Genomic DNA, 22,177 nt, shown 5'->3' on the forward strand with positions numbered 1-22,177 from the left:
CGGTTTGAAAACAATAGAAAAAAGTTGAAAAAAGTCAGGAAAGAGATTTGAGAGTCAACGGACAGATTAGGTAATGATTTTCAATCACGGTAATGGCGGTACTCCGGAAGAAGGTTGCGGGTGATCCGTAGGTCAGGAAGAATGGTAACAATAATCCGTAGGTGCAAAAAATCCGGGAGTTGGTATCCAAGGTACAAGGGGTCCGTTAAGGCGAATTCAAATTATTACATTATATAAAAGGGCTTAGTAAAATAAATTACTTTGCCGCATACTGAACTCATTAGAAATAGCAGCTTTAAATGGTCCCTTTGCATACTGAATACTTGGCGAAATTGATTAATTAATTAATTTTACCCTCAATTGTTGAAATTATAATTCATCTCTCTCTATATAATGCCTCGGATTTTACCGAAAAAAGCATAGTGTTTACTGATTTTAACCCACGCTGGTGGAGAGGGGAGAGCAGAAATTCTTCGCTTGCATTTTTGAGTTTGCTGGCACTGTTAGTTTCGAGCAGATCTTCAGAAGCGATAAGAAGCCGAAAGGGTATGCTCCCACTTTCAGTGTTTTCAAATCCAAACCAGGGAGTTCTGAGCTGATGATAGAAGTGTCGAGTTTGACTAATCTTGAAACGTACGTTCTCAAATAACCTTTGCATTTGATTTTTTAATGTCTCTACCCCCATACTTTCGTGAGTTGAATTGAGCAAACACTATATGAGAGGGTTTCTTTAAGTATTAGAAATAGTTTTGAAAAAGTTTTTTTAGCTGCTATTTCTAATGAGTTCAGTATGCGGCAAAGTAATTTATTTTACTAAGCCCTTTTATATAATGTAATAATTTGAATTCGCCTTAAATGGTCCCTTTGCATACTGAATACTTGGTGAAATTGATTAATTAATTAATTTTACCCTCAATTGTTGAAATTATAATTCATCTCTCTCTATATAATGCCTCGGATTTTACCGAAAAAAGCATAGTGTTTACTGATTTTAACCCGCTGGTGGAGAGGGGAGAGCAGAAATTCTTCGCTTGCATTTTTGAGTTTGCTGGCACTGTTAGTTTCGAGCAGATCTTCAGAAGCGATAAGAAGCCGAAAGGGTATGCTCCCACTTTCAGTGTTTTCAAATCCAAACCAGGGAGTTCTGAGCTGATGATAGAAGTGTCGAGTTTGACTAATCTGAAACGTACGTTCTCAAATAACCTTTGCATTTGATTTTTTAATGTCTCTACCCCCATACTTTCGTGAGTTGAATTGAGCAAACTCTATATGAGAGAGGTTTTCTTTAAGTATTAGAAATAGTTTTGAAAAAGTTTTTTTAGCTGCTATTTCTAATGAGTTCAGATGCGGCAAAGTAATTATTTTACTAAGCCCTTTTATATAATGTAATATTTGAATTCGCCTTAAATGGTCCCTTTGCATACTGAATACTTGGTGAAATTGATTAATTAATTAATTTTACTCTCAATTGTTGAAATTATAATTCATCTCTCTCTATATAATGCCTCGGATTTTACCGAAAAAAGCATAGTGTTTACTGATTTTAACCCACGCTGGTGGAGAGGGGAGAGCAGAAATTCTTCGCTTGCATTTTTGAGTTTGCTGGTACTGTTAGTTTCGAGCAGATCTTCAGAAGCGATAAGAAGCCGAAAGGGTATGCTCCCACTTTCAGTGTTTTCAAATCCAAACCAGGGAGTTCTGAGCTGATGATAGAAGTGTCGAGTTTGACTAATCTTGAAACGTACGTTCTCAAATAACCTTTGCATTTGATTTTTTAATGTCTCTACCCCCATACTTTCGTGAGTTGAATTGAGCAAACACTATATGAGAGAGGTTTTTTAAGTATTAGAAATAGTTTTGAAAAAGTTTTTTTAGCTGCTATTTCTAATGAGTTCAGTATGCGGCAAAGTAATTTATTTTACTAAGCCCTTTTATATAATGTAATAATTTGAATTCGCCTTAAATGGTCCCTTTGCATACTGAATACTTGGTGAAATTGATTAATTAATTAATTTTACCCTCAATTGTTGAAATTATAATTCATCTCTCTCTATATAATGCCTCGGATTTTACCGAAAAAAGCATAGTGTTTACTGATTTAAACCACGCTGGTGGAGAGGGGAGAGCAGAAATTCTTCGCTTGCATTTTTGAGTTTGCTGGCACTGTTAGTTTCGAGCAGATCTTCAGAAGCGATAAGAAGCCGAAAGGGTATGCTCCCACTTTCAGTGTTTTCAAATCCAAACCAGGGAGTTCTGAGCTGATGATAGAAGTGTCGAGTTTGACTAATCTTGAAACGTACGTTCTCAAATAACCTTTGCATTTGATTTTTTAATGTCTCTACCCCCATACTTTCGTGAGTTGAATTGAGCAAACTCTATATGAGAGAGGTTTTCTTTAAGTATTAGAAATAGTTTTGAAAAAGTTTTTTTAGCTGCTATTTCTAATGAGTTCAGTATGCGGCAAAGTAATTTATTTTACTAAGCCCTTTTATATAATATATATATATTATATATATATATATATATATATATATATATATATATATATATATATATATATATATATAATATATAATATATATACATATATATATATATAAGGAGAGGGAGGTCAGACTGTAGAAACTATGATGGAATAACACTTTCATTCAAAGATGGTAAGTTACTCTTTAGTCTGTTAATCACCATTGACGGCGATCATAACATATTAACTGCATCATCATGTGACTTTTGGTTTCGAATGTTTACTAATGATGTTGTGTTTATTTTGCGACATACATCTTAAACATGCCACCCTCCAAGCACATGTGACTGCAAGAAAACCGCTGTGTGGTCGTGCAGGATGCTAAAAGTAACAGCCATAACTTCCTGCAAACACACCCAATAATTTCTGATTGGAAGGATACGTTGGATAACGCTATCCAGAATACATTATATCAGAAAATAAGATGGGATAGTCATGGTTGGAACGCCTTTGATCATAAATCCGCTGGATTAAGGCTGATCGAGGGTAAAACAACAACAACCACCAGCACCTTCGCTACCACCACCAACACTCGAACAGCAATAACGCATAACAGTAAACAGTTTCGTAATCACACACCACATGGCACCAGCACCCACATCCCTATACCTCTGCAACACACTTTTCATTCCACGCAATTTCATCATAAAACCACACAACCACACCACCATACCACATTACACAACACTACGCAACCAAAAACATTACATTACGCCAGAATTTACCCTCTTTCGCATATGAAATTCGAGTCGAATTTAAAGTGAACATTTAAGTGTGTGTGTGTGTGCGTGAAACTTTAGTGAGATGTTGCTGTGTGTGTATGTGAATTAGTGTGTATGCGTGTGTGTGTTTGTGCATGTGTGTCAATGTCTCTGTGTGTGTGTGTTTGTGCATGTGTGTCAGTGTCTGTGTGTGTGTGTTTGTGCATGTGTGTCTGTGTCTCAGGAGAGAGAGTGAGGGAGAGAGAGAGAGATGGCTTTAAAAGTGGTGATTGGACAGAGACAAGTAGCAGACAGCTGAGAATAATTGACAAGTCACACTCATGTTGACGACTCTCGTTCTATAAGAATTAGGGACGAGGAACACCAAAAAACACGACGACGACGACGACCACCACCACCACTATCACCACTATTACTACTAAATAGAGTCTGTGAGTAGACAATGTTGATTAATTTTAGTGTCTTTTATAAGTGTTTATAACTTTTATTTTATCTTTTTAAGTCGTTATTGACGTTGTTGTTTAGTCCCCATCCATCTTCCACCCGGTCGGGTCTTATCGAACAGATCCATAATCCAAGATCTTCTATCCCGTCTTCTTTTTTTGCTTGTTTTTTTTTTGTTTTCTTCTCTTCACCCACCGTTTATATAGTGCTACTTTATCCAATATAACTTTTACAATTTCAAGATTAGTTTAGTGTGATTTAAGGGAAAATTGGCGCCTCTTTCCAGCAGGTTTTGTGACCATATAGACTCTATGGTTCTCAACCATTTTTTTGCCTATGATCCCTTTGATTCCTATTTTACTATACTGGAACTCCATAACCAGCTATGTATAAAATTAAAATCCTACTCTTTTTCATAGTGCAGGCGTGACTAGACGCTAAGAACCTTGCTTCCCAACCACATGATCTCGGGTTCAGTCTCATTGCGTGGCACCGTAGGCAAGTGTCTTCTACCATAGCCTTGTGAGAAGATTTGGTAGACTGAAACTGAAAGAAGCCGTTGGATGTTTGTTTATATATATATATATATGTATGTGTGTGTCTTTTTGTTTGTCACCCACTACTGCTTGACAACCAGTGTAGGAGTGTTTATGTCCCTGTAACTTAGCAGTTCAGCAAAAGAGACAGGTATAATAAGTACCAGGCTTTAAAGAAATAAGTACTGAGGTCGATACATTCAAATAACAATTCTTCAAAGCGGTGCCCCAGAATGGCCACAGTCTAATGACTGAAACAAGTAAAAGATAAAAGATTATTAGGAATTGTATAAAGAGCCCCTTCGATCATGAATGACTATGGGATTGCACCTAGAAAGTTCCCCTCCAAGGAAAAAGTCCGGACAACGTTGTTTGTGGAAGATCAGCAGTCGCCTATGCATACCAACTCCCCTTCTTCACGACACTGATGTTATCCAGAGGAAAGGCAGAGGCCGATATAGCTTGGCACCGGTGATATCTACAGCTGAGTGGACCGGAGCAACGTGAAATAAAGTGTCTTGCTCAAGAACACAACACACAGCCCGGTCCGGGAATGGAACTCACTACCTCATGAGTGTGGGCCCGACGAACTAATTCTCTTTTACTCTTTTACTTGTTTCAGTTTACGCAGTGAAACTGAATCCAGAACCATGTGGTTCGTAAGCAAGCTACTTACCACACAGCCACTCCTACGCCTGCATAAAAAATTAAAATATCTTGTTTATTGTAGAAGTCTCATTGCTTGGCCAATGTTGTTTATGTTGCTGTAATGTTGTAGTTGCTTTACGCTTTGTTGTTATTGATATTTTGCTGGATTTTATGCAGTTGCAATTGGTTTGTTTGTTTTCTTAGGCGGGGAGTTGCGGGGTTTTATTATATTTTATTGCTGTTGTCATTATTGTTGTTTCATATGATTAAGGAACCACTCGAATGTCATTATTCGCCATCAGTGTTTCTCAAGTCATCTTCGATGAGAGTTAGGGGACAAGCTGGCAGAATTGTCTGCACGCCGGGCGAAATTGCTTAGCGAAATTTCTTCCGGTTTTACGTTCTGAGTTCAAACCACGCCGAGGTTGACTTTCCCTTTCATCCTTTCGAGGTCGATAAAATAAGTACTAGTTGAGCTCTGGGGGTCGATGTAATCGACTAGTCCGCACCACCTTAAAATTTTCAGGCCTTCTGCCTATAGCAGAAAGAATTATAAGGTAAGGTAGGCATGTAGCAACAGGAGATTTTAGAATAACAATATCCTCAATTATTTAGATAGAAAAAAAAAATACTGATCAAAGATGGAAGTGTGTTGACAAAGGTTTTGTAGATCGCAAGTCTATCCTACAATCCTCTCTCACTGAACCATACAGTAGAGAGTTTATTAGCAAGATATTTAGGCACTATTCTGAATACGTTTTGAGACGGTGAGCTGGTTGAATAGTTAGCTCGTCGGGCAACATGCATAGTAGCATTTCGTCAGTCTGTACGATCTGAGTTCAAATTGCACTGGTCTCGACTTACTCTTTTTATCTTTCCGGGGTCAATAAAATAAGAACCAGTTGAACACTGCGCCGATGTAAGCGATGTACCTCATTCGAAATTGCTGTCCTTGTACAAAATTTTGAAACTAATCTTATGACTACGTATTACTAAACCTTTGAGTACGTGAAGTAATCATCCATGCAATGTGTTAGTTAAACGAGGAGAATTCATTCCTAAAGAAATAAATAGGTTATGAAACAACTTTTATCAATTGCCATAATAAAGTTATGTTGAGTCTACTCTTAGTTTGGTATGAAAATTAACAATATGGACGCAGTTATCTTGTTTAATGAATGGCAATTTTAATTAAAACCTTTCATGAAGGCTTCTAAATATGCTATACAACTTGTAAATATAGTTTTTAAAGGATAAAACCGCCCCAAATCCCTTGTTACAACACACACACACATGTCTTGGTTATAGTATGTAATATATATAATATATAATGTCATATATATATATCATACATATACACACACACACATATATGTATATATATATATGTGTGTGTGCGTGTGTGTGTGTGTTTATTGAGCGAAAACACCTAAAAGCTCCACGAGGCTCCGGCAGGGGGTGGTGATTCCTGCTGTACTCCTTCACCACTCTTTCTCTCACTCTTTCTTCTGTTGGCCTGCTCGCTTAGCCAGCGGGGTGGCGTTACTCGAAGGCTAAAACAATACAAAGCGCATTGTGACCAGCGATGTGTAGCAACATCTGATGGTCTGGTCGGTTACGTGATCACGTGATATATGCATATATATATATATATATATATATATATATATATATATATATATATATATATATATATGCATATGTGTACATAAATGCAGATCACGTTGTAGATCGAGTATAGAACTTCAGTCATTTCAGAGGTTATTCCACTCCACAGACGTTCTCCATATTCTGCAAAACTGACAGATGTCATCTCTCTCTCTCTCTCTCTCTCTCTCTAAACATTTCATAATCTAATTATATTCAACCTCTATTTCATTAGCAATAAACACCATTAATTCCATAATTACCTTATGAAGGTACACAGTCAAATAAATTAAGTTCGTATAACTTTACTATGTATCTGAATTAATCAACTCTCAAATTAATGTTGTTTATTGCTAGTGAAACAGCTGTTGAGCGTAATCATATTATGACTTTTTGTAAAGTTTTTGCTTTCCCGCTTTTTATTCTAAATATGCGTTGCTCTTAAGAATCATTTTGACCGATTATGTACATATATGCAATTTTCTCGCACCCGCATTTACTGCAATTTTATACTGTTTTAGAATTTAACATCGTAATATTAATTGAGTATATTTCTTTGGTGTTTATACTACAGTTCTCTCTCTCTCTCTCTCCTCTCTCTCTCTCTCTCTCTCTCTCCCTCTCTCTCCTTTCCTTCTCTTGACTTTTCCTTTCTCCTCTCTCTGACGAAAAGTTTTGCACGAAGCGTAAAACGTCTACTCTTTATTCCACTTTCATTGAGCGTCAAGCTAATACGTTTCATATTTACGCCCTCTTATTGTTTTGTTATTTGTTATGTCTAATGTTCGATTGTAAATGTTCGACTTTTAGGCTGCAAACCACATAGTAAACCAATACATGGAGTTGTAATATAGAGTCCAATACAGTTGAAATCCAGTAAATATTAGAGTTAAAAAATGGCTGTGACCATGATATTCTGTGGATCTGAAGAGTTAGCCTTCTATACTTTCTATATTTGCTTGTAAAATGTGCAATAGTACTATATGATTTATGACATACACAATTGTGCAAACATGTATAATAATTTATCATTCACTAAAATAATTTATTTTTCCATGATGTTCGCTGAGAAACGATCGTCTCATATATTCCTCTCATACTTACTGACTTTCTGTATATTCGTGAGTGTGTGTGTGTGTGTGTTGGACTCTGGGGATGTGACTACATTTCGGAGAGGGGCGTTAGTATGGCAATATGAAAATGTGTTAAATGGGTGTGTGTCAGTACAAGAATCGTTAATAGATATCGCAGCTATATATGAAAACGTTCCCTTAGATCATATAGGACAACAAACAAGTGGTTGTCTAATCCACTAAAAACAGCAGCCAAATCTCCATTAATTTGTTTTAAAAAGCCACACACATGAAATAATATAGTGTTACATTACAGTTAGACGTGACTGTAATACAAACGGGATAATTTCAGATAAAACGCGATAAATTACATATCTGCTCAATTATGATAACCTGAGGTTAAAACAAGTAACGACTTTGACTACTGCAGTAACAATAATGAGGCTGTCAAAATAAAGCTTACACCACACAAAAGTTAAACTAAACTTTCTGGTCGTAACCAAATTAAAAATGAAACAAACAACAAACCAACCAACCAACCAATACACACACACGCACATACTGTTTCTTTATTACCTACAAGGGGCTAAACACAGAGGGGACAAACAAGGACAGACAAACGGATTAAATCGATTACATCGATCCCAGTGCGTAACTGGTACTTAATTTATCGACCCCGAAAGGATGAAAGGCAAAGTCGACCTCGGCGGAATTTGAACTCAGAAACGTAACGGCTGCATTTCGCCCAGCGTGCTAACGATTCTGCCAGCTCGCTGCCATACACACACTGAGACACTCACACACACGCGCGCGCGCGCGTACATACACACACATGTATATATAATTGGAAAAAAACTGGAGTCAACAAGAAGGAGTACGGCTGGAAATTTATTTTCAAACACTACAATTGTTTCTATGCAATGTAGTTCTCCAGGCATGCAGGTACTTGATAATGCAACCGTTTCCCTGCATTATGAGATCCAGTTGTGTTTCCGCAGGTGTTATGTAAATATTGTCTCCGTAAGTTCAAATTCTCGGCTTCAAGAGCATCCTCTCTGTCTCGTGGCCTGGAGTTAGTAGTAACCACTGAGTTTATCAAAGGCGTGTTGTTGTTGAAGGACCGTTAGCAGCAACACGCCTTTGATAAACTCAGTGGTTACTACTAACTCCAGGCCACGAGACAGAGAGGATAGTCTTGAAGCCGAGAATTTGAACTTACGGAGACAATATTTACATAACACCTGCGGAAACACAACTGGATCTCATAATACAGGGAAACGGTTGCATTATCAAGTACCTGCATGCCTGGAGAACTACATTGCATAGAAACAATTGTAGTGTTTGAAAATAAATTTCCAGCCGTACTCCTTCTGGTTGACTCGAAATTTTTTCAATTATCTATTCACACACGACAGAAGCCTAAACGCAAACCTAAAAGTACGTATAATACTATTAATGGATAGCACAGGGTGAAATCTGAAGGTGGGCGAGCTTTATACTGTACTCTACTACATCCTTAACACAATATACCTTAACTATATATCTCTCTCTCTCTCTCTCTCTCTCTCTCTCTATATATATATAGATATATATATATATATATATATATATAATAAATATTAGGGAATAAATCCAATTTACAGGGAAAAAATCAGATTTAGGATAAAATCCAATATTATGTAGTGGCGGTTTATTTCTTTATATTAAAAATTTTTATGTATTGATTAAGTCTTTCCTTGTTTGTATTGCAAAATAGTGGTTTTGTCTCGAATTAATATTATATATATATTATATTATATATATATATATATATATATATATATATATAGTTATATATATATATATAGTTATATATATATATATATATATATAGTTATATATATATATATAAGTTAACCCAAACATGAAAACACAACAACGCGAGGATGTGGAACAAGTATAGTGTTATTGGACACTCAGGAAAGGAAAGAAAGTAGGAGGATTTAACGTTTTGGGCGGAGTTCTTCGTCAGAAACATAGGCAGAGAAAAGGTCCAAGGAAGGGAAGACTGAGGGAAAAAATCGCCAACGGTACACACGCGGTCACATTAAAGGTAAAAAATTATCAATTAATAATTAAGGGCACTAGCAAGCAGTACCGGCAAGCTATATATAAATATAATTTGAAAATCCCAGTTGAACCAATATAGTCGATAAATTTTACTCTGTAAAACGCATACACTCTCACCAACGGTAAATGTTCTTATTTTCCAACAATTTTATCAGCAATACCAAAAAAATATATGCATACATACATATACACATATGCATACATACATAAATACTTACATATATATATACATTCATACACACACACATATATATATATATACATATTTAGGTATATATATATTCATACATACATACATACATACATACATACATACATACATACATACATACATACATACATACATACATACATCCACATGCACACACTCAACATCCCCCATTCATATATTTTAGACTACAGAAGTTATACGTTAGCTACTTCAAGTTTCATGTTGGGATAGAGCAGTAATTGGACGGGCTTTTATGGCGTATTGTGCACGATCTGGTAATCATTCCGGCTTATATAACACAGTTACACCGTGAAGAAATGCAAAAAAATAATAAAACACGAAAATATATATAAAAAACGAAATAGTGAAGACATAAAAGGTTGTACTGTTAAGGGAGATCATTCTGTTCATGGAATCCACGTTATGTACCTTCTCCGTTGAATGAAATATATTGCTTATGTTAAATGTTTAAAACTATGCCTAGTGGAGGTAGTCGAATGGGAGTGGGGAAGGCTAAAGTGTGTGAAACTATGCGTCAAATTCGGTGGGGAAGAGGACGATTTCCTGTTTGATGACAGAAATTTATCGAGATACTTATATCTTAAAAAGATCCCTGGCTTCGAGTTTAACTGGTTGGTACAGTTCATCGATGTAATAAAGTTGTGTGTTAATTTTAGCTTTACAGAACTTACATTTTTCACCCGTTGATATAGTGCCTAGATCTCTCTATGATGCTCCACTTGATGGTATGTGATATACTGCTGTCCTTCAGGTTGCAGATGTAGCTTGCTATCTTCGTGCCTTTTCTTTAATCTATGCGTTGAAAGAAGACAGATGGTTGGCGGTTCTTGTTTTGAAATCACTTTCAATATATATTCTTTTATTTGGGTTTCCTTATTCGGTAGAATGAAGGCCACATGAGTTTCAAAGACAGTTGAGATTCATGCATGCCTAGTCTAGTTGGCATGTAGCTGGATTCCTATAGTTACAATTTGGAAAGGGCATCTTGGTTGTTTATGTGAAATGCTTTTTTTTTACGTATTAGGGCCACAGCTGTAGGAAACTTTCACGGAACGATTACTGAAGATGTTTTCATATATATAAATATATATCTATATATATATGGCTACTGGGGAAATATTTATCCATCAAGACTAGGAATTATTTCTTTCCCTTTGTTGGTTCGAACATTCAAGAAGGTGTGTTGTGAACTGTATAACTTTCCTACGTCTAGTTTTAGCCTTGGATTTTGTTTAGGTCGGAATGTATGATATCTTCTCTTCAAAGCCACTGCGGTCACAGCGTTATCATTATAGGAAGCAGTTTCACCGAAAATTTTAGAGAAAGTGACATTGAATAAATTATTCCTAATCTTAGTTGTCAGATTGGTAAAGGCGATAGATAGGTGGCAAGAGCATTTATGACAAGAACCTCTGTTTTTCATTTGGTTTCTGGCAGGGTATGTAGTGTTTAAAACACTTTAGTTCTTAGATATGAGTGCTTATGTTTAATGAGTGTGTGTCACTATAATGGTTGTCTATATACATATATCCTAGTTACATGTAAAAACATTTTCTTAGACCTCATAGCACATCAAGCAAGAGGCAGTCCAATCTGCAAGATATAGCAACCGAATCTTCTTTCAATTTCAAAAACAAAAAAGTAAAAACAACACACATGGTATAATGTAGTTACATTAACTATAACTATAATATGGGCGGGATAGTCTCAGCTAGAACTCTTTTTATCGTACATCTACGCGACTATGCTGACCCGTTGTTAAACAACAACGGTTCTTCAGCATGGCTTTAGTCCTTACGTTTGAATTACAAGAATAACAGAATGCATTCAGCCTAACTGTGTCAATAGAAACCTTGGTTAAACTACAGGTCTTCTGCAGAACGGCAACAAAACTGGCTCTAGTGAATTTTGCATAGATTAAACAAAAATGCGCAAAGATGAGAAACTGAGAGTCGTCAATGGCAAGTATATGAACAACATTTGGCGATACAGGTATATCGGATCCTTTCGCTTTGACCGGCAGATTTTTAAAATAATTTCTTTGTAACTAAACACTTTTAAACTACTGGTAGAATGTGTTTAGAAAAAATCTTTTTCTCTTGGCATTCTTGAGAAAATTCTGTAGTTTGTAAGCTATGTGTTGTTTAATTTCTTGCATTTCGGCAATTTCAACCAATCAATGACGTCTATTGAGGTGAATACAATATCTCCGGATCGTTGTCAACAACAATCCGGAGATAATTCAACAACTATAACGTTCAACACAAAGCAACAGTTTTCAACAACAATAATCTACAAAATTCAACTCACAATCGCAAATCCGAAAAACCGACACAAACACTCCTGCGCAAGGTTACCATCAAGGATAGCAATTCTCGTTAGATGAGATGGCTGCAATCTCTCTGCAAATATATCCTATTTTCATTAAAATTTATTTACTGATCACCAAAATTAGAAATATTGAATTTCTCAATGTTTCAGAGGGAGTGTCACGTTGAGTTGACATTGTACAACCACTATATCGCTCCACCACCGCTCATGTCTCTCTGAGTCATTTAGAAATTCGGATCTTTTCCTTTAGATAGACAGAATTCAACCCAATTTCTAGTTAACTAAAAATTTGAAACTTCGTATACTGGTAGAATGTGTCAAAAGAAAACATTATTTTCACTTGGCATTTTTGATAAATTTGTAATTTATAAGTTTAACGTAGTCTAATTTTTCGAATTTTAACCAATGAATCGCCAGTATTTGAGCTCAAATCATTTGCTGCGTCTACATCCTGTTACTGTTTGTTTTCGTTTTTCGTCACATTCGTTCCCTTCTCTCACTCAGTCCGTCTCTACATATGTAAATACAAACATACGTATAAACACTCATGTATATATATATATATATATATATATATATATATATATATATATATATATATATATATATATATATATATATGGATGCACACACGTGTATATAAACATATATACACACAATATGGGAATACATACATACGCATACAAATATATAAATACACATACATATGTAAATACAAACACACACATTTCATATAGTCTTCCACATTCTTTGTACGTTTCACAAACATACACACACAACATATTCTACACATCTTTATACACATTCTCAGTTTCACTATCACACACCATCGAACATCTTCAACAAGCTGCATGAAGGCCTCTACATCCATTACTTTTCATTTCACTGTCCGCATAAGCATCACATCTTCTACACACCACATATATACACCTTTATATATACTGTTATACACTATCGCACGTTTTATACACTCTACATATAGTCCTGTATACACGCTGCCATACATATCACATCTACACACCATATATACACCTAAGTACATTTATATATCATTACATAATATACACCAATTGCCTGTAGTCTTGTGTATATATACGATTAAATCAAGGATATAAAAACCCTCGTAAAGGGATGTTAGCATTTCTTTTTCTTATATATATATATATATATATGCACACACACTACTGTACATCACACATTTTATACACACCACAAAGTCCTCTACTCTACAAATATTATACACACTTCATGTAGTCCTCAACATTGACTGTCCGTCCACACAGCATTCCCCGTTACACACCCACTGGTGTAGAAGTCTGTATGTTGCATACTGAAATTGTGTGAGGATGTATAGACCGTTGTGTATAGGTAACTACGAGGGAGACACGTAGAGGCCTATTATGGTGTGTTGAAAGTGTTTGGTGGTGTATATTAGTGTATATAGAGGACAACAAGCAGTGGGTGTATAACGGGGAATGCTATGTGGACGGACAGTCAATGTTGAGGACTACATGAAGTGTGTATAATATTTGTAGAGTAGAGGACTTTGTGGTGTGTATAAAATGTGTGATGTACAGTAGTGTGTGTGCATATATATATATATATATATATATAAGAAAAAGAAATGCTAACATCCCTTTACGAGGGTTTTTATATCCTTGATTTAATCGTATATATACACAAGACTACAGGCAATTGGTGTATATTATGTAATGATATATAAATGTACTTAGGTGTATATATGGTGTGTAGATGTGATATGTATGGCAGCGTGTATACAGGACTATATGTAGAGTGTATAAAACGTGCGATAGTGTATAACAGTATATATAAAGGTGTATATATGTGGTGTGTAGAAGATGTGATGCTTATGCGGACAGTGAAATGAAAAGCAGTGGATGTCGAGGCCTTCATGCAGCTTGTTGAAGATGTGCAATGGTGTGTGATAGTGAAACTGAGAGTGTGTATAAAGATGTGTAGAATGTGTTGTGTGTGTATGTTTGTGAAACGTACAAAGAATGTGGAAGATTATATGAAATGTGTGTGTTTGTATTTACATATGTAGGTATATTTATATATTTGTATGCGTATGTATGTATTCCCATATTATTGTGTGTGCATATATATGTTTATATACACGTGTGTGCATCCATATATATATATATATATATATATATATATATATATATATATACATGAGTGTTTATACGTATGTTTGTATTTACATATGTAGAGACGGACTGAGTGAGAGAAGGGAACGAATGTGACGAAAAACGAAAACAAACAGTAACAGGATGTTGTCTGAGTTTTTAGACGCAGCAAATGATTTGAGCTCAAATACTGGCGATTCATTGGTTAAAATTCGAAGCATTAAACTACGTTAAACTTACAAATTACAAATTTATCAAAAATGCCAAGTGAAAATAATGTTTTCTTTTGACACATTCTACCAGTATACGGAGTTTTAAATTGTTTAGTTAACTAGAAATTGGGTTGAATTCTGTCTATCTAAAGGAAAAGATCCAGAAATTCAATACATAAAGGACTATAGCTTCAACTGCGTACTGCTTTTTGATTCACTGTAAGGTTTGTTGTTATTATTATTATTACTGTTTAACTATTGTTATCACGTTTGTTGGTTCCTCGTAAGGGAAACGTTGTTGTGTTGCATTCGTTAAATAATTGTAAACTGTAACCCTCCCCCTTTGGGAGAAGGAGCTTTGGTTATTGTTTAAAAATTGAATTGTGTCCCTGTTTGGGGAAATTGACAATATTTTCACCGTTTACACGGAAGCATTTTTGTTAGAATGCCTTCGATAGAAGAAAGTCCAAAAATGAATTTCGCTGCAGCCGTCGGCGGGTGCGAGCTCATTAAAATTAAAATGGAAGAAATACAAACCTATTTCGGATTGATCGCCGACAAAGACGGTGAATCTAGGATAACACCACCAAACGAAATAAAAAGTTAAATTAAAGAAAAGACTACTGTATATAAAGTATACAATGTAGAGAAAAAAAAAGTTTGAACACCTGGAGGAAAGCACCATCGAAAAGTGTCTTGGTGCGACTATGAAAGATATCTAAACAGAGGTGGTAAATTCGCCACAATAGAAGCAAGGTTCGAGTCAACGGAGCGTGCAAGGGAGTACTCGACTCGAACCTTGCAAAGTGGAAATATTTTATTTTTACCTTTATATCTGGGACGTAGGACGTCCCGGATAAAAATTAAAAATGTCCCCTCAGAAATAGAGGTAGGCTGGATTGTAGCCACACTTCTATACAAGAGGGGGGACAAGATACAATTGATCGAAATTGCAAGAGATGGGCCTGCAATTCCAGTCTGTTATATATTTTGAGTACTGTTATCACTAGCGATATCAAGATATAACTTTGTATTTTGTATTTTATGTGTAGATGTATATATATAGATGTACATGTAATATGTACACATATATACACATATATACATGCACTGGCACTATGACCAGGCAACGACGGGTCATAATGCTAGTATATATATATATATATATATATATTATATTATATGTATATGTATATATATATATATATATATATATATATATATATATATATATATATATATGTATATACATATAAATGTAATATTTATATATGTATGTATGTATGTATATATGTATTTATATGTATCTTTGTGTGTTGTGTGTATGTGTGTGTATCTATAAATGCGTGTATGTGAGTGTATTTATATGTCTACACACACATATATGTATCTTTTAACTTATATCTTTTTCTTGTTTCAGTCACTAGACTGCGGTCATGCTGGGGCACCGCCTTGAAGAATTTCTAGTCGAATGTATCGAACCCAGTACTTGTGTGTTTAAAGCCTAGTAATTATCGGCCTCTTTTGCCGACCCGCGAAGTTACGGGGACATAAACACACCAGCAGCGGTTCTCAAGTGGTGTCGGAGGGGCAAACTCACATAATAACATATACATATATACGACGGGCTTCCATCAGTTTCCGCCTACGAAATCCACTCACAAGGCTTTGGTTGGCCCGGAGATAGAGTAGAAGATAATTGCTCGAAGAAGGCAAATACCTGGAACCACGTGGTTGGGAAGCAAGCTTCTTATTTCTTTACTACCCACAAGGGGCTAAACATAGAGGGGACAAACAAGGATAGACAAAGGAATTAAGTCGATTATATCGACCTCAGTGCGTAACTGGTCTTTATTTAATCGATCCCGAAAGGATGAAAGGCAAAGCCGACCTCAGCGGAATTTGAACTCAGAACGTAACGGCAGACGAAATACCTATTTCTTTACTACCCACAAGGTATTAAACACAGAAGGGACAAACAAGGATAGACAAACGGATTAAGTCGATTATATCGACCCCAGTGCGTAACTGGTACTTATTTAATCGACCCCGAAAGGATGAAAGGCAAAGTCGACCTCGGAGGTATTTGAACTCAGAATGACGCGACAGACGAAATACCTATTTCTTTACTGCCCACAAGGGGCTATACAGAGAAGATAATCAAGGACAGACAAACGGATCAAGTCGATTAGATCGACCCCATTGCGTAACAGGTACTTATTTAATCGACCCCGAAAGGATGAACGGCAAAGTCGACCTCGGCGGTATTTGAACTCAGAATGAAGCGACAGACGAAATACCTATTTCTTTACCGCCCACAAGGGGCTACACACAGAGGGGACAAACAAGGACAGACAAACGGATAAAGTCGATTAGATCGACCCCAGTGCATAACTGGTACTTATTTAATCGACCCCGAAAGGATGAAAGGCAAAGTCGACCTCGGCGGAATTTGAACTCACAACGTAACGCAGACGAAATACCGCTAAGCATTTCACCCGGCATGCTAACGTTTCCGCCAGCTCGCCGCCTTAAAGTAAAGACTCTCGACCGGACGGGGCCCCGGGACGATGGGATCCCTGGGCCGCAATGTGCGTTCGAGGTTTCGATGTTCACTGAGTCCTGCAATTCGCATCAGTTCACAGGGATAGCCGCGCTCTCCATCGACGGATGAGCCGAGTGATCCGAGTGTATGTATGTATGTATGTATGATGTATGTATGTATGTATGTATATGTGTGCGTGTGTGTGTGTGTATACATACATACATACACTGGGGACATATATTCTGAGTATGGTACGTAAGCACTGCATGCTCACTCCGGAAATGGTAAATTCATCATAAGTGTTCCGATCATCGTATACCATAATAGTAAAACTAATCTTTTACTCCCCTGTTACGCAATATTGTAGCAGTTAGTCTGAGATAGCTTAGCAGACCCCACAGGAAGTTGTATCATGATATGACAAAGGGTAGACGCAGGGATAGCAAGAGGGTGACAAAAATATGAACCGAAGGGTAACGACATTCCACAAAAATACATCCTGTGTTTGTTTTTTTAGTGAGAAGCTGTAGCGCAAATTTTTTGACTGACAATGATCTTCTGTTTTATAAGTCTGTTCATGCAGCATTCTAGCGTATTCTGGTTGTAATTTTATTTTGTAATTTACTAATTCACACTATAAAACAACGGTTAATTCATGCTTATTTCGAAGTAACACTGAGACCAAAAGTAGAGACTTCAGCATTTAACTCAGTGTATTCTTTGTAACAGTAACTGCCATACACAGCGTCTGTGTGGTGGGAGGGATGTGTGGAATGTGTGGTTCGAAATGAATGTTCTGATTGTCGAACATGGATTGAACGCATACCAAGAAGCGTTAGAGCAGCTATTTTTCAACCATTTATTCCGTCACAACCTTTTCAGCAGCACTTGTCTGGTTCTAGGAACCTCTATGAAACAAAAGATAAGGACAAGCATATACAAAGTAAGTCGTTTAATTATTAATAACCAAGAGATCTTTATAATACCAATATGCTGGAAGAACTAAAAATAATAATAATAATAACTGCATGATATGAAACTTTAAAAATACAAGCCAAATGCAATTCTTGGATATGTTGATTTTCTGTTAGTTTTATGACACCGAGCTCTAAATTAGATATTAACAGTAAGAGGTCACCTCACTTGCGTTATCAGCTCCGTTTCTAGATTTTCTCAAGAGAAATTCTTCACTGAATTAGCTCCTGATCAACTATTTTGAGGGAAATTGATTATAGGCGCAGGAGTGGCTGTGTGGTAACTAGCTTTGCTTCCCATGAGACTTCCCATGGTTCTTTGTTGTCGGTGTACGCACGTGCTATTGTGTTGTAACCGAAGAAGTCACGTCGTTCGTGAAAAATTGAACTTTTGAGACTCGACTACAGGTAGGCGTTTGTTGAATTTTTTTGAGGGCTTAGTGAAGTTTGTTGCCCTGTATTGAATAGTTTTTTTGGCGAGCAGCAGACATTTGCCTGCCTGTGGTCGTGCATAAAGACTCACTTTGCAGTGAGAATTGTATTTTTTGAGGAGACGTAGCCCCTCCGCAAAAATTAATTTGTTTACGAAAATTGTCTTCGTGTCAGTGAATTTCCACTGGATTACCAAGGAGTACCAAGGCAGGAAGGACTATTTTTGCAGCTGAAGTGAGTACCCGTACCGGAGTTGTGGAATTGTGTTGCCGTTGATTAAACTGTCTTCCTTCGTTCCTTTTCTCTCCTCTGTCTTTCCATTCTCTTTTGTGTTTATTACTGGATTTTTATTTAGAACATTTGAACTTTTCTTGAACTCGCTTTTTCCTTTTTTCGTGTTAGAAAATCATGGCAACAAAGAAAGCCACTGTGGGAAATTGGAGTGGGAAATTGTGCCCCCCCCCCTCACAAGCAGTGGTTAGAGGACCGTAATGTGAGAATGGTGGTGTTGAGGACGTACTCCAAGTCCCTTGACACCATCATTGTGTTCTCTCAGGCCGAAATTGAAAAAGAGTTGGCAGAATACCTGCCAACTATCAGGTATATTGCAAGGGGTGTCAAATTTGCAACAGTGTGGTTGCTGTTTGACACCCCTAAAGAGGCTAGCATGCTCGCTAGTCGGCCCCTGGAAGGGGAAATGATTTTGTTCCTCCCCACATATCGTGGAAGGAAATTGACAAGAGCCTGGGTGAGTGGGCTGCCACCCGGTATAGAGCCTGAGTGGATAGAGGATACTATCCGCCGGGGTTTTCAGTGACAGCGGAGCCAGGCTCTTGAATGTTAGAATGCTTCCTGTGACTGATTGGGAGGGGTCGAAAGCGATTTTGACTCTCTGGTCTTCTCAGATTTTTTAAAGATGGCTGGTTTTAGGTATCCGGTGACTCTTGAGGGACGCCCCCCCCAGTGTCACCTGTGCCTGGAATCGGGTCATATCTAGAAAAACTGTCGCCGGGACCAGGCAAAGGTCCTGGAGCAGTTAATCGAAGAGGTGTCCCCTGTTCCCCCAGTGGAGGAAAAGTTGAGGAGGAGGTAACCTCCTCAAAAAAGGGAAGAAGAGGAAAAAGGGGGACAACAATGGTTGCCCACCCATGGATCCTGAGACGGCGGGGGTGAGAGAGGGTTCTCCGGAGATGTCGGAGGAACTCTACCCTCCCGTCGTAAAAGGAAAAAAAAAAAAGAAAAACGGGGCATTGCCGGTGACGGCATGTCCCGAAGTCCCTTCAGTGGGGTGTGTGCCACCGAGTGAGGGAGTTGAGGCCCCTACTAGTGAAGGTAGTGATGAATGTATGTTCTGCTATCTCAAGGGAGGGGCCATCGACAGTTTTGTCGAGAATAAGATGGACAGTCGGATCCTAAGGGAACCGAATTGCATTGACAGCTCAGAGTGGCCTTCGCAGGTGGCTGCTCTGGTACTGGAAAGAAAACAGTGCAATATGATAATTGACTCGTGTGGAGGCGAGATTTTCATTATTCTCCAGTGGGACTCCCGATTTCGGTAGAAACAGTGCCTGCAAGTTGCACGAGATTTGCTGGCCGAGGAAGTGTAGAGGTTTATTGCCTCTAATTGGCGTATAGACTGTATTGTGATTGCATGGACTTTTGGTCCAAGAAATTGTATTTTTGTAAGAGGGTCTCCATGTCGCACTCATATGATTGTGATGCATGTACTTGGTGTATCCTTATTAGACGGGTAGTCATGATGAATATATTGGGCTTCGTATATTTGTACCCCAGTGTCATTTTGATGACATGAGCTGCTCTCTCACTGAGTAGTAGTAGTAGTAGTAGTAGTAGTCGTCGTCGTCGTCGTAGTAGTAGTAGTAGTAGTAGTAGTATGCAGTCCCGGGCAGTGGCTTCTAATATCAAATGATTCGAAGTTTTGCCTTAGTGTAAAAGATGGGCTACTGCAAATATTCTGCTCAGTACAACAGATTTGCATATCAGTTACTTGACCTTAACCAGTTGAGCATGTTCCTTAGTGGTTGACGATATGTACATCTCTGATCACGAGCAGAAGTAGTGGGAGGGCATCATAGCCATGGGTTGAGAGGGATTCTTTGAGGTTTTAATAATTCACCTCTGGAAACATGGGTGTTTCGTTCATCATCCTTAAATAATACTTATGACCAATAAAAAAATCTGACAAATGTTGATGTCATTAGATATCTTAACCAATTATAACATAATCCGTTCTACTATAATCACAAGGCCTGAAATTTTGGGGGTGGGGGCCAGTTGAGTAGATCGGCCCAGTACACAGCTGGTACTTAATTTAACGACCCTGAAAGGATGAAAGGCAAAGTCGACCTCGGCAAAGGGGCTTCACACAGAGGGGACAAACAAGGACAGATAGACGGATTATGTTGATTATATCGACCCCAGTGCGTAACTGGTACTTAATTTATCGACCCCGAAAGGATGAAAGGCAAAGTCGACCTCGGCGGAGTTTGAACTCAGAACGTAGCGGCAGACGAAATACTTATTTCTTTACTACCCACAAGAGGCTAAACACAGAGGGGACAAACAAGGACAGACAAAGGAATTAAGTCGATTAGATCGACCCCAGTGCGTAACTGGTACTTATTTAATCGACCCCGAAAGGATGAAAGGCAAAGTCGACCTCGGCGGAATTTGAACTCAGAACGTAACGGCAGACGAAATACGGCTATGCATTTCGCCCGGCGTGCTAACGATTCTGCTGGTTTGTCACTTTTCAATTATAACATAATGCAAAAAGAATTTTGGCCGAATCAGGTCAAAATGACGAACCTTATAAGGTAGTGGAGTAAATTCTTATTGAAAGTAGGGAGTAAGGTTGCGCAATGAACTAAACTATGGTAGCCAAAGTAAAAATTAATTAAATATACTCGACGTGCTTTGCCTTGTACACACACTAGAACATTAGGTCCTTTTTTTTGTCGAACACTCTCTTGGTGAATCTCGAATCAGAAAATAATAATTTATTCTAATTCTTACAAGGTTAACCTATTTCATAAACTAGCAAAGCATAAATAATTGTTGAACCAAAAGAAATAAATATGCTTTAATTTTTCTTTTCTTCAATGCACTGATTCGAGAGCATGAAAGGGTCAGGTTTCATTATTTATTTTTCTTTCTGTTCACGAAGGTCTGGCGATTAATGAGGTCATTCGCGATAAAAAATAAGTCTATGTTATAGGTTTAGTTACCAGACCACGCTAAACACTGTTGAACACTCCTCATATTTTTCAGTCTTGTGTTTTTCCAGTTCAAGTGTGCCGGTACCTTCAAGTCCTTAACAATGTATTTCTTTACTGCCCACAAGGGGCTAAACATAGAGGGGACAAACAAGGACAGACAAACGGGTTAAGTCGATTACATCGACCCCAGTGCGTAACTGGTACTTTATTTATCAATCCCAAAAGGATGAAAGGCAAAGTCGACCTCGGCGGAATTTGAACTCAGAACGTAACGACAGACGAAATACGACTACGCATTTCGCCCGGCGTGCTAACGTTTCTGCCAGCTGTCCTTGAGAATGGTTAGTTTGGAGTATGAG

At 37.5% G+C, this 22,177-nt stretch overlaps 1 protein-coding gene and 1 pseudogene across 2 annotated transcripts in view; one reads left to right on the plus strand and one right to left on the minus strand.

Annotated features, from left to right (window-relative positions):
• Positions 1-22,177, plus strand: part of LOC115214877 — a 134,366-nt gene that overhangs the window by 52,062 nt on the left and 60,127 nt on the right. Inside the window, exon 1 of one of the 2 annotated variants that reach the window (XM_036505591.1) lies at positions 3,490-3,677. The exons of the other annotated variant lie outside the window; for it this stretch is intronic. The gene's annotated coding sequence lies outside the window, so the exon portion shown is untranslated. Of the gene's footprint in view, positions 1-3,489; positions 3,678-22,177 lie in introns of those variants that run through there. 2 annotated transcript variants of the gene reach the window in all.
• Positions 17,169-17,321, minus strand: LOC115215323 (annotated as a pseudogene).

The sequence above is a fragment of the Octopus sinensis genome, linkage group LG8, assembly GCF_006345805.1.
Source record: "Octopus sinensis linkage group LG8, ASM634580v1, whole genome shotgun sequence".
Taxonomy (NCBI): domain Eukaryota; kingdom Metazoa; phylum Mollusca; class Cephalopoda; order Octopoda; family Octopodidae; genus Octopus; species Octopus sinensis.